Source organism: Mauremys reevesii, linkage group 10 (genome assembly GCF_016161935.1).
Source record: "Mauremys reevesii isolate NIE-2019 linkage group 10, ASM1616193v1, whole genome shotgun sequence".
Lineage (NCBI taxonomy): Eukaryota > Metazoa > Chordata > Testudines > Geoemydidae > Mauremys > Mauremys reevesii.
The window spans coordinates 9577552-9592196 of record NC_052632.1 but is presented as its reverse complement, the minus strand read 5'-3'; the positions used below and the strand labels follow the sequence as shown (position 1 = coordinate 9592196).

At 39.1% G+C, this 14645-nt stretch overlaps 1 long non-coding RNA gene across 2 annotated transcripts in view; it reads left to right on the top strand.

Moving 5' to 3' along the window:
* Positions 1-14645, top strand: part of LOC120373362 — a 79201-nt gene that overhangs the window by 24814 nt on the left and 39742 nt on the right. The gene's annotated exons all lie outside the window — the stretch shown is intronic.

Below are 14645 nucleotides of genomic sequence, written 5' to 3'. Positions count from 1 at the left end.
AGCTGCTGTGTTTCAACCATAATCATGTTGTGCCTTCTCAAGTCTTGCATTATCATAGTTTAAAATCCAAGTTGATCCCATCCTGTAAATCCAAATGTCCAGGTTTAAATGCAATGGACCCAATTCCACTTCAAGTTACACAGTGTAAATCTGGAGTTTTTCCACTGAAGTCAGTTAAGTTACTGTGAATTTATACCACTTAACTAAGAACAGAATATGGCCCAATAGCATTATATGGACAATCACCAAAATCTCAAAGGGCTTTTATCTTTTTGTTTAATATTGATGCTTCCCCTCTGTCTTTGATTTTTCAAAAATTAACCATATTTCAGGCTTGGGGGCCCAATTCCATGATTCCTCTTCACCTGTTCTCACTGGCTACAGAGGGGAGCCTCTTCCTTCCTCTAGGGACTAAAAACATTGCCTTCTTGACCCCCAAGTTAACTGAACTTGGCTAACTTTCTCTGGTGAGTGATTTTTTCTTTTTGGTTTTTCATTGAAATGCTGCTATCATTTTAAAGATTCTATAAGCTGGAACGTTTCTTATTCCTTAGGACTGTGGTTCCCAAAATTGTTCCGCCGCTTGTGCAGGGAAAGCCCTTGGCGGGCCGGGCCGGTTTGTTTACCTGCCACGTCCGCAGGTTCAGCCGATCGCGGCTTCCAGTGGCGGCGGTTTGCTGCTCCAGGCCAATGGGAGCTGCTGGAAGCAGGGGCCAGTACTTCCAGCAGCTCCCATTGGCCTGGAATGGCAAACGGCGTCCAGTGGGAGCTGCGATTGGCCGAACCTGTGGACGCGACAGGTAAACAAACCAGCCTGGCCCAACAGGGGCTTTCCCTGCACAAGTGGTGGACCAAGTTTGGGAACCACTGGCTTAGGAAATTCCACAACAGCTATTGAGAGCACTTCTCAGTTCTATTTTCTTTTTTAAACTTTGATCACAAGACTTGTTGAAATGTGTTGGTGTTGGGCCAAAGGAAGTTTTCTTCATATGTCTCATGCCAGCTACTCTGTAGTAGATTTGTGGAGAGAAGAATAGGGCTACACAGGAAGTCCTACATGGGGAATGTAAACACCACTCTGGTTAGTTAAATACTCTGACGTGTAAAGAAAATTGTATCTAGGGAGGAATGAAATAGGGATGTTCTCATTTTATTGGAACTAAGTATTTCAGCCAAAATATTCACTATTTCTTTAACTTCATGAGATTCAAACTGTTTGGTTCTTTCAAAAAAATTCTTGACCACTTCTGTCTTCCCTGGTTTTATCCAGAAACTAAAATATAATGGGGAAAGAAATGTTCATGGTATTTCCCACTCTGATGAAAATTAGAAGTCTTGCGTGAAAGCAAGACTCCCATGAGATTACTAGTGCAATAAGACCAACAAGCTGCATGTAGGTTTGGATAAGGACAGCACCTCCTGAACCCTTTGAAGTTCCACCCCTCACTACTGAGCTTATTTCATTCCAAAAAGAAACCTAGGGCGATGTTTATAAGGGTTTCCAGTTTCCACATGGCTTTGATTAGAAACAGATGGCGTATCTGAAACAATTAAGAAAACTTTTGTTTAGAAGCAACTCACATATAATTGAATGTTTGTCAAACATCATAGCATTCAATATTAGCGATGGAAGCTTGAAAATACATTGACAATGTTGAGGACCCGAACCTTATCAGGTACAGATAGGCATAGCTTTATGGAGCTACATTATTTTGCACCAGCTGGGAATCTGATCCTGAGTGTCTTAACAAGAACATTCAAAATGACTAAATCCTCATCCTAGCTCACCCCAAATCCCTGTTGAGGAGAGAACACCACCTATAGAACCACAGAATTTGTTTCTATCATACATGGAAACAATGATCCTGCAAAGACTTACTTGTGAAGAAATCAGTACAAAAGCTGGAGGAAAAAAAATTCTGTTGAAGCCTTTTTCCCTGAACTATGCAGAGCTGAGTCAACTGAAACATTTTGTGCATTTGTGTTGAATTTGCCATATTTATTTGGTTAAAAACACCAATACCACAACCAAAAGCAAATTTCCGAAAAAATCAAAACCTTTCATTTTTACATTTTTTTAAACAAAGCATTTCAATTTTTTATTTGAAATGACTGTTCATTTCAAATTTTACTTCAGTCTTATTTTTAAGAAACTCAAAAATGATATTAAATCCTTCATTTGACCCTGAATGAACCATTTTAGACTTTTCTGTTTTGACAAAATTAAAAATTTGTCATTTGGGGTCAAAATTAGTGAATTTCTTTTTACTTTTTGGTTTGGCCAGCAAACTGAAAATGAGTTATTGTCACAGCTTTACTCGTTACATGAGTAAACCCATTGGCTTTAATGGACTAATCACACAAGCAAGGACTACTCAACTCAGTAACTATTTGCAGGATTGGGAACTATATTTTAATTAACATTTTACTAATATTTTGTTTTTTATCCTTATTCTCTATTCACTGGGCAGGATGGTCTCCCTGAGAACATCATGTAGATCTTCTTCTGCTAGGACCCTGCCATTGAGACATCAGCCTTCCCCTTCCATGTGAAGAGGGCTCTTGAGACTTTGGGGAATAGACTGGGAAAGGGGACGGGAGGAGCAGATATCCCATAATTCCCTCAGATCCCCATTCTATGCCTACTAGTAAGCTGCAAGGGGACCTATAGAAGCAGCGGGTGTCCCAGAGCAAGGCAGCCATGGGGAGGATGGAGCAGTGGATCTGGAGATCTATGGGGGAGTGGGTTTCACACACACATCCCTGAAAACTCTACAGGGACCTAAACATTTTCTTCTTGATGTGGCAGTTTGAAGAGAGCTCCATGAAGGATTTTCTTGAAGAGTTCTTCTGCCTCTTCTCCTCTTATGTAGGTTTCGCTGTCAGAGGAAGTGATCAGTCCCACAAAATTTAATTTTGTCTATCGTATGTATAAGTGGATTGGTGTGTACATATACAGATATACATGAACATTATCTAAAGAAAAGGTATTTTCACAGACTTTTTTTTTTTTTAAGGCCGGAAGGAACTATTATGATCATCTAGTCTGACCTCCTATGTAACATAAGCCATATAACTTCACCCAGTAACTCCTGTATAATTTGAGGTTGAGCTACAGCATATCTTTTGGAAAAGATTTGCCGTGGACTTCAATGCAAGCTGAATTAGACAAATGCAGAGCCCTTTTGAAAATGCCACCCTACCTATATAAAGACAATTGTCTTAAATTAAATTATCTGGGCCAGCGTAAAGGCCTCCTTTACACATTTACACCAACATAAGACCCCCTGTACACTGCCAGTGCAGTGTGAAATGACCATAGTGGAAATAAGAATCAGATGCCGTGTATATGTTTCCGTAAACATATTCTATATAATTTCCTTTGTATGTCAATGTCCGTATTCCATACTTCAATGTTGAGTTACTTGTTTTGAAATTGAAAATGTTAATAAACTAATAATAAGCACAGTGACTCTTTTAAAAAGTCATATTTACTTGTGTAATATTAAATAATAAAAAGGCATCTAGCCACCCTAACGTAACTAATATTACAACATAATCTGCTATGAACTAATGCCTCAGGATGCTGTTCTGTTCTTCAGAATGTCATTTCTTTTAAATTGTAACCTTTGCTTACTTGACTTGACAGCAACGAACCGAGATTTTAGAACCTATTTGGCTTTGTGCTAGGAATTTTGTGAGTTGCGGCAACAGCATGTAATGAGTGTAAAAGTCAACAAAAAAGGTTTTAACTAGCACTAAATCTGTTCCTTGCCAAAGTAAACACTATCACTGATTCTGTTTAAAAAGAAAAGTCATTCTGGCATTAATCAAAGTTGTTTCCCATCGATGTTGTTTAAAAACACAGAAGTGGCCTGGATGGGTTTGGGAACCTGAGAATAAGGGGAGTGTTTCACTTAGAGGAATAATGTAGATGATTTAGCTGGCATTATTTTGCTCAGTGTTCCCAGCATTATGAAGTAACTTTCAACAGCAAGTGGGTTAGCTGCAAAGCTGAAATTCTATCTAGGTAGGATGTTGATGTTAAATCCGGAATACTAGTCAAATTCCAATTGGGGATAATTACACTCTTCCTACCAGAAAATTCCCCTACTTGTTTCAGTGGAATGTGGTAGTGGTGTTATGTATGATTAAATAGTCACCACTTTTCCCCCCCAGAGGTGACTGTATTTAAGTGGCGAATGGTACTACACAGGATCAGAACAGTTCCACCTAGTCTAGTATCTTTCCTCTGACAGTGACTGGAAGAGGATGCAAGAAACCCCCTAGTAGGGGATTTGGGAATAACCTATCCATGGAGGAAATCTTATTAATATGTTAGTAGTTGCCTATAGTATGAGGGTTTATATCCCTTCTAAAAACACTTTATCCTATTTAGAGTAACTGACTGTTCTCATGACCCATATAAATTTCTAATCCTTTTTTTAAATCCTGTTATACTCTTGCACTCATTAATATCTTGTGACAATGAACTCCATAGGTTATTTCACACATTGTGCAAAAAAGTATTTCCAAATTTCAATTCTTTGAATGTTCTTTTGTACTTGTATTAGAAGAGAGAGTAAATTAAAGTTTCAGATTTTGACAGATATGGGGTCCTTCTAGCTTACATTACAATCATTTCATCCTGCTACAAAAATATCAGGCCAATAATGTATTGATATAATATAAAAAATGGTTTGTATAAAGCACTTTGAGATCCTTCTGCATGAAAGGCGAGATTTAAATAGGTCATTATCATTATTACTAGAGTACCCCAAATATCCAGAAAACACCTCCAGCATTTAAGACTAGAACTCTCCTTTCAACTGAAGTCGACTCTGAAAGAGAGAAAATGGGAAATATTCAGCCTGAAAGAGCCTCCGAATCCATATTTATATCTGCATGTGGCTATGAGAGTTCCTGGAAAGTTGCTCTTTAAAACAATATCCAAGTACATATTTGCATTTGATTTAGAGACAGTTTCAAGCTGGTGCATTCAAATGGCTCCAGATTTCAAGATTGGGTCAATATTTGAAGAGTGGGCACTTTATGTGGGGCTTTTCAGGTCTGAGACTTTAATTCTGCCCCATATTGAATGTATTTCATTGTCATTATGGGGTATTTGGACTCAAATGATATCAATTTATGCTTTGCAGGGACAAGATTGACCAATAGCTGACACTGATAGTAGCAAAATTACCAAGAAAGTTTATAAAATGCAAATGGTCTGTCTATGGTTTTGTTTACATTTTTATAGTTTTCTTTATTCTTCCTACCTTCAGTCCAAATTGAAGGTACTGGAGAAATGCTCATGGAAAAGCCTATACCCAACAGACTTTCAACAGAGATGGGCCAGGTGTTTTGGATTAAACAAGAACAACATTCAAAATAAAATTTTGAACTTCAAACCAGTTTGGTTAACTGTTGAATAGAAAGCCTGATCTTGCAAATTCTTCCTCACCGAAGTAGTTCCTATTTAAGTGAAATGTCCAACTAAAGTGGATGGAACTATTCTTGTGAGTAGACATTATTCCTGTGAGAAAAAATTGCACCTATATTTCACCATTGATGTACTTTTAGAAACACTTATGCCGATGTAACATATTTTTCCCCCTAAAAGAACACTGAAGAGGTCAAATTAAAAAAAAAAATTAAGTGGGGCCAGTGAACTGCCTTAAGCATAGAAAGGCTTTGGAACTTATCTCAACGTGTGCTGAGATCTTTATAAGAATTAGCTATTCTCTCTCTAATCTCTTATGGTTGTCCAAGCGGTACTTTTGCAAGCATTAGCTTAATCCAGGTGTTACCCATGGATATTTTGGAAGTACCTGTGCATGGATATTAGTTTCAATCCTTGGGCCATATAGTCCAAGAATAGCTTTATGACTGTTTGGGAGACTGGTATGAGACTTAAATCAATCTCCAGTGTGGTATGATGGGAGCTTCTTTAGACACTAAAAACAATGCAGTTCAAAGGAGTCAGCACACTTCCATTTAAGGGAGCATATCACAAAGCAAATTGGGTCATCTTGGGGAAATATAAAAGCATTATTCCTCTGAGATTTGAAAAATATGTAATTACTTCTTTCACCAAGCATGATTCTTTTAAATAATCTTCATTTTTGTCCCCTGGAAATGAAAAGGGGTTTACATTAAAAAGGCATTTCCTCTGACTCTGTCCTTGAGCAGCACAAAATGTAAACTATTCCATTCCCTTTTTCCTTTGAAGAAAAAGGGGCTTCAATCTCCTTCTGTGAACATGGTCCATTTAAATAAGGAGATGGAGTCCCATCTTTTCGATCAGCTTTCTTTGTTTGACTTGTCAGTAATAACACTTGAGCTGAAATTGTACAGCCGTCCTGCTAATTTAGTAATTATTGACACGGTGCTGGGCAAGAAATGATAGCAAACACAGGGAACTGTTAAGAAGAAATGAAATAAAAGATCTTCATATCATTGTTGAATAATGGTTGAGATCATTTTGTGCTCTAAGTAGGCCCAAGGCACCTTTTTCCATTTTCCCGACACATTATTAATTTATGCTTTGTAATAGTTCCAAATATTTTTAGGACTCTGCACTTTGTTTGAGAATCCAGAAGAACAGAATGAGAGTCACGAAGTGCACACACAGATGAGTGAGCAATGTGACCTGCCACAGCTTTTGATTTAAGAGTGATCCCTCATTTCTCTACACCCCCACCCCGACCCTTTTTTTTTTTCTTTCTCAATTTACATTTGTATGTACAGCCGCCTTTGCTCCGGCTGAGATCAGTGTTGCCTCTGCAGTTGACCCCATTGTATGCAGCTGGACCCAGAGATTGCTTTTGGATTTTGCCCTGCAGATAACCATCATGGCAGCTTTACTTAGTTAAAATGGCTTCTCCGTGGCCTATGTGCACTGGTTTTAGAGGTTTGTTTCAAGGAAAGCTAAGAGCTTCTGCCCAGCTGGTATGATACTCTGCTCTTTGCACTGCAGTAATGCACTCAGTCCCAGAAAACATGGAGGAGAGAGAACATCCAGTCATGAGTTTGCCTCAGACCTGCTAGTTTAATATGCTTGTTAATCTAAAGTACTTTCTAAAAGAAAATCAGTGTTAATTTGTGGACTTTCCAATGGCGGCTGCGGAAAGGGCGGCCAGCACATCCCTCAGCCTGCACCGCTTCCAACAGCTCCCATTGGCCTGAAACTGTAATTTAGATCAACACATTTTCCCCAGCTAATGAAACATACTGGATACTCTCATTTCCTTCAGAGCTACATATATGGTGCTAGCTACCCTGAGATGGTGGAATACCGAACAGGAGACAAATTACCAAGGGAATTCCAATATCTGCGGTTAGTAGAAGGACTGAGTAAGAAATTTTACAATGCTTCCTAAAACTGCCCAGAACTTACACCCTAAAAGCTAATTCTTCACCAAACTGAAACAGTGTTACCTCAGCTGTAGTTGAAAGTTCTTCATTCCTTTTAGGAATGCCACTTTTGCGTCCTATAAATTTAAACTTTTGGCCCAGTTCTCAATAATAAAATACACTATAGCAAAATTGAATCCACTAGAAGCTTCAGGCATTGAAACCATGTTATTGATTTTGCTTCAGAGCCAATGGAACCAGAGCATTGTGTATTTTCAGCTTTGAATGGTATTTTCCACCAGCCAGGCTAACCTTTTCTCCCTGACTCACAAGGACTATGTGAGGCTAGGTAGTGAGAGAAGGTTGGTAGGTTTTTTGGGGTGAAGGGCTTAATCTTTTCTTTGTGTCTTTGCTGTGACACATGTATTGTGTTGGGGTGACTGAGAGTCTGATTATTCAGTGTGTATGTATATATAAACACGTATATATTTGTATAAATATACATATATGTATGTGAGTGCAAAGGCAGTGGACAATCTTTTTGTTCATAGTATAATTAATATGTAAGTACATGTTTTTTTCCCCATGTAGGGCCTTTATATAGACTTAAGGTCAAAAGGGACCATTATGGTCATCTAGTCTGACCTCCTGCACAATGCAGGCCATAGAATCTTACCCACCCACTCCTGTAACAAACCCCTAACCTATGTCTGAGTTATTGAAGTCCTCAAATCGTGGTTTAAAGACCTCGAGGTGCAGAGAATCCTCCAGCCAGGGACTCGTCCCCACACTGCAGAGGAAGGCGAAAAACCTCAGGGCTCTGCCAATCTTCCCTGGAGGAAAATTCCTTCCCAACCCCAAATATGGCAATCAGTGATATAGAAAGTGATTTTTTAATGTAAATATATTAGGAATGTATGTGCAAAGAGTTCATATGTTGATGTATACATGAACTAATATGAAAGTTGCTCCTTCATGTATTACAGTCCACACATTAATATGTATGAAAAAAATGACATACAATACTATTTATGGACATGAAATGATACCCGATGGTTGCATAAAGAGGAGTGGAAAAGGTATATTAATTTCCAAAATAGAGGTAGATTACGATCCATTCTCAGCATCACTGATTCTGTGAGGTGCCAAACAGTCTCATCACCCATCACACTTCATGGAGGCGGCACATCGCACCTCCCCAGGTTTGGATGTATAGGTACATTACAATTTCATATTATGGGATGGTTGGTGGGGTGTTTTTTGGGTTTTTTTTTTTTACAAGTACTACAGTTGGAAGTTGCCTTACCAATGCTAAAAATTAAACTATTTTACTACTTTTGCACATTACTAGCCTTTCTTCACTGATCTCCTTGTGTGTGTGCATTATTTAGATATGAAAAGAAATAATAAAGTAACAGATTCCATCTGAAGCATAGTTGCCTATTCTCCGAAGGCTGTTTCTTCCACACAAGGAGTAGCGTGAACAACCCTGATTACTGTTAACAGGAGTTGTGTATGTGACTGGCTCAAAATTTACCCCTGAGGCCGATGAACAATTAAAAGCTAGTTGACATAAAATAGATCTTTAAATACAGTTCTTTAATACATATGGAAATTACGATTTTTGAATTGAAATTGTCTCCTTCAACCTATTCCTAAAACTAGTTCTTGCCCCAATATATCAAAGAATAAATGTATAAATATACATGCAAAGAAACAGACAATAACAGTCTTGATGTCTTTCATGCTGTTAGGTAATTTCTTCTGGATTGTTTGTGGGGAGGGGCTACTTTTAGTTTTTCTCCAGTCTACCTCATTCAGCAGAGATTTTGAGCAGTTAAGGGAGGGAGGTGGGCGGGGGGGAAGCAGGAATGTCCTGGAGGAAATTTCAGAATGGAAGTGAAGACACAAAACTCTGCTGAAAATAATAAAAAACCCTCAGAGGACTGATGTGCTAGTATCCATGTGTTTGACTGTGTGTATATCTCTTTGACCCCACCCTCTTCCAACCTTAGGCACTAGGCCTGTATTTCTATATAATGTCAACAGCCTACAAACATCAATGGAATGTGACAAATTGTTTGGGTTTTTTTGTATTTTATTTATCTGTTTTAAGTCCAATAAAATATTTAATGGAGCTTGGATACAAATTGGAAACAGTCTCCTCATTGAATGGAAACCAAAGATGTAGAGAAGAATCATATTAAAGTGGGGGGGGAGGATAATTTTCAGAAAAAAAAACAAAAATGAAATCTGTTTACTAACCCACCAGCTGTCACTGCTACTTCTGGCTGCAACGTATTGCATACACTGAGCTATATACTTGCAGTCACAGGCATTACTGTAAGGTTTCTACTCAGAAGCTGAGTCTAATGCCTTTTCAACTTCTTTTTTCTTTCAGCCCAGGAAATTTAATTTTAGTACCTGTACATTTGCTGATTTATTGTTCCACCTTTACGTTTACATTTTAAAACAGGTTTTATTTTTTAAAGTGGGGGGGAAGCAACTGACTAAAAAGTTATAATTCTATCAATCCTAAAACTTCTTAGATCTTACAGATGAATGTCCATAACTACTCTGAATTCTTTCATGCTGTTTTGAGCCATCCGAAGCAAAATTGTAAGTCTGAAGATATAACATATCTTGGCTCATGTATATTTTGATTATTTATCATTCATATTATTCCCCAACTGAGATTGAGACCTTGTTGTCCTAATACAGAAAGTACGAGACAGTCCACGTTCCAAACTCTTTGGATCCGAAATAGACAAGGCAGACAAAAAGCAGAAGAAAGGAAGGCTCCTGACTGTCATTTGATACATGGGGAATTGAGGCAGAGAGAGAGAGCAAGGACCTGATTAATTAAAGAACTTAAACACATCTTTAAATTTAAACACATGTTTAAGGCACATAAAGTGTGTGCTTAGGTGATGCTGAAGCGCTCTACTGAATCAGAGCTAAGGGTCCAAGGTCGTGCAAGGAATTTGAGGCAAAGCCATGAATTGGACCCAGATCTTCTGAATCCCAGGCTAGACCCTTAACTAAAAACTACCCTTTGCCCTAAGACCTATAGTGTAATTAAATATATCTGCCGTACAGCAAGTAATGCCATGAAAAGGGTGTTGGGTATGTGTGGATTGAGAAAATAGAGGGTTTTTGCAATGTGCCGCGGAGTTAATGAAAAGGATAGTTTACAAAAAATAGAAATCAGCAAATGTACAATTTAAAATGATGTTGACATTAATAAGTCCCCGTGTTTTTTGTTTTAAATTACTTTTATTTTGGCATCCATTAGCACCACAGTCCAGCACTTCTCAGCCAAGAGAAGAACAAAGGACAAAATAGGCCTTTGAGATTAAATTAGCCACTCTCACCCATGGCGGTGGAGGGGAGGTCTCAACAAGTGAGATTGGAGGCGTGTTGTTCAAAACTGTGTGTTCAAAGGAAGGCTGTACTTCTGCTACCCATATTGCATTTGTTCCTGGTCTAAAACCCATTGCAGTCAATGCAGGGCTTACCATTGACTTGAACAGCTTTGGATCAAGCCCCAAACGAGGATTTCATTTTCTTGGGTCAGTGCACTTGTGTCTTTCATCAACAAAACATTCACATGAAGAGGCATATTTGAAAGGGCCCCTACTTCAGCCTCTACTTATGTATGTGCAACTTTGTTTGCTTAGACTCAGGCAGAGATTGCAAACTGTGATGTATATGCAGTAGGGTCTGTCACTGAGAGCCCAGGTAGGAGAATTTGAGCTTGGGTTTTTGTATGTTTGCATTTCATTACTAGTATGCACAAGCTATGAAATCCGCCACGCTACTAGTGTTCCGAAGTGTCAGGTGACTGTTCGCACATGCACAAATGAAGGCCAATTTTCAAAAGTTTAATCTGAAAAAATTCTTGATCTGGCTTCTAAAATATAACAAAGATTAAATGTCCCAGGCAGTGGTTTGGATATTCGATAGTCTTAATCTGTAAAAGATTATTTTATGGGTCTGACCATGTTTACTGATATAGGAGACATGCAGCATGAGCAAGGAACCACAAGAAACTGTCAAACTTAAGTTTGTAAAAACCTAAATAAATATTTTATGTTTTAAAAACAAGCAAACAAAAAAACCTGAAACTCCCTTTTACCGACTGGTCCTTTTAATCTTAATTTTGAACAGTTGCTACTCCAATTAAATTCTACCACCTAGCATTTTCAAACAGCTCTTAGTTGTTTCAGCAAACTCTTTTAATGGACAGCTGTTTTTGACAGCTCCTCCTGATTTGCCAGCGCTGTGTCATCTGCCAGAGCAGGAGGACCCATTTTGTATTCTGCTGCTGGCACTGAGGGGATATGCAAATGTACACATGAATCAGTTGTCACCAGCACAGACACACTGTGGCGAGATGATCAGAATGTGTTGGGAGTTTAGTTGGCTTAAAGTGGGAGGGGGTGAAAAAAAACAACCCTCACCACGCTTAGATTTCTTGAAGTGATTTTTATTTCAAGTCTCTCCAGTTTATTTTCACTTTGTGGCGCTTGTTAGATTTAATTCAGGAGAGTGCAATCTGCTGCTCGCAAATCACCAACCTGAAACTCAAAAGTTTACGAATTATAGAAACATTTCAGGTAAACAGTGTTAGAACTTCAACAGCACAAACAGAATTTTATATAGGACCAAACTTTTCAAATATTTTAACCTCCGAGAGGGAAAACTACTTCTTCCCAGGAGTACAGTGAAGAAGAAAAGTTTGTTTGGCTTCCCAAGGCATTCTGGTATTGGGTCTGAAGTGTTCCAGCTACCAAGAACTCGACTTAATGCTTGATTCACATACCACATATACAATCACATATGGGGAGAAATTGCTAGTGGGATTAGATCTTGCTGTATTGAGCAAATGATCTGACACTAAAATGCGTGACATTTATTTCCTCTGCACTGGCAGGTGAAAGACAGCAAAATGTCTGTGTTTCCACCCATCACTGCTGGCAGACCCCAGGTACTGTGGACATGGCATGCAGAATTAACATCTCATGTCTGCTGAGAATATACTATGCATCAGCACTGTTAAAACTTCACGTGTGGTGCATTGAGAGACGGCTTGAATCCATCCTGGTCACTTCAGAATACATTTTGGCCAATATTTTCAAACACGAGTAACTAATATTAAAAGCCATATTTAGGCATCTGATCTAAGTAAAAGATTTCCTGCTTTTTAGAGGTGCTCAGGATTCACAGCTCCTACTGAAGTTTGAGATCAAGCAGTGGCATGCACAAAACGGGGGCAAGCAGGAGCATGGGGCCCCCCCATCTTCAAAAATATATGTATGTCTGCAGATGAATTCACGGTCTCTTGTGCTTTCTCTCACTGGTACTCCCAAACCAAAGGAAACATATTTCCTTGTAACATGCAGTTATGAGCACATGCAAACTTGGGTTGTACACATACCCCCATAACAGGAGATTTATGGATATGCACATATTTGGTTTGCACACATTCGCCCCCCCGACCCCACCCCAATTACATATTCACAGTGGATTAATGCTAGAGTTCTGCTATAGTGGTAGAATGGGAAGAAAAACAGCATGGATATTTGTTGAAATGGTGAGTGTGCTGCTGTTTGTTTCTGTGCATATGATGTATGTGCATGTGTTGAGATGGTTTAATGTGTTTTTAACGTGCCCCTCCAAAAGCAGTCAAACTTAAATCCCTGCGCATGCCCCTGCAAACAACTTGTACTTGTACCTAACTATATATTTGGTTGCCAACTTTAGCTTGGTCTCTTTTTGCACATCTACACATTTTAAACTACAATTCTTTGTCACTGCATATTGAGCAATTGATATCAAAGAGCCAAAGAAACTACCCAGGTCAATACACATAATGCATTTTCCCCCACCAATTCTGGCCTTGGCTAGAAACCGAACAAAATTGATTTAATGGTAATATAGTTGGTCAGTGCCTCAAGTTTCTAAGGTATGGAGTTGGTCACCTGAAGTCCTGGTGAAGCTGTGCTTTTGTATAATGTAGGGAATGGGGGGGATTAGGTGACCTCATTGGTCGTTTCCAGATCTAATGGCTATAGTTGATTGAGGTCCAAATATGACTCAGGTCAAAAATGAATTTTTTTGAGGGGGAGGAGGGCACGGGGGCAGGTCAAGGTGGTGCTTCTGTGTACACATTGCTATTTCCATATCAAACACTTTGCCATTGTTGGATAGTCTTTGCTCAGGAAATGCACAGGACTAGATTATCCTGTGGGGTGTTGTAGGTTAAGTAGCGGATTGCTGTGTCATTGGCAGAACTAATTTTGATCAGCCTCTGTCATAACTATAAAGGGAAGGGTAACAACCCTCCTGTATACAATACTAGAAAACCCCTCCTGGCCAGAGGCACCAAAATCCTTTTACCTGTAAAAGGTTAAGACACCTGACCCAAAGAACCAATAAGGGGACAAGATACTTTCAAATCTTGGTGCGGAGGGGGGGCGGGGCTTTTGTTTGTGCTCTTTGTTTTTGGTGGTGTTTGCTTTTGGGACTAAGAGGGGCCAAACATCAATCCATGTTCTCCGAATCTTTCTGAACAAGTCTCTCATATTTCAAACTTGTAAGTAACAGCCAGGCAAGGCGTGTTAGTTTATTTTTGTTTTCTCAACTTGTGAATGTTCCCTTTGCTAGAGGGAGGTTTAATCCCTGTTTTGTTGTAACTTTGAAACTAAGGCTAGAGGGGGTTCCTCTGGGCTCTTTGAATCTGATTACCCTGTAAAGTTATTTTCCATCCTGATTTTACAGAGATGATTTTTACCTTTTCCTTTTAATAAAATCGTTCTTTTAAGAACCTGACTGATTTTTTCCATTGTCCAAAGACCCAGGGGTTTGGGTCTTTGATCACTTTGTAACCAACTGGTTAGGATATTATTCTCAAGCCTCCCCAGCAAAGGGGGGTGTAAGGGCTTGGGGGCATATTTTGGGGGAAGAGGAACTCTAAGTGGTCCTTTCCCCGTTTCTTGTTAAATCACTTGGTGGTGGCAGCATACCAGGTTTTAACTTAAGCTGGAAGAAATAAGCGTAGGGGGCATTCATGCGGGTCCCCACATCAGTACCCTAGAGTTCAGAGTAGGGAAGGAACCCTGGCAGCCTCTCACTTTCATGAGCACCAAAATTTAGGGGTTCCTGAAATCCTGTCCCCACTGAAGTCAATAGCAAATGTTCTCTTTATTTCAACAGGGTAAGGATTTCACCCAGGATTAAATACAATTTTTAAAAAAGAGAAGATTGTGACAAATCTACTTTTTTAA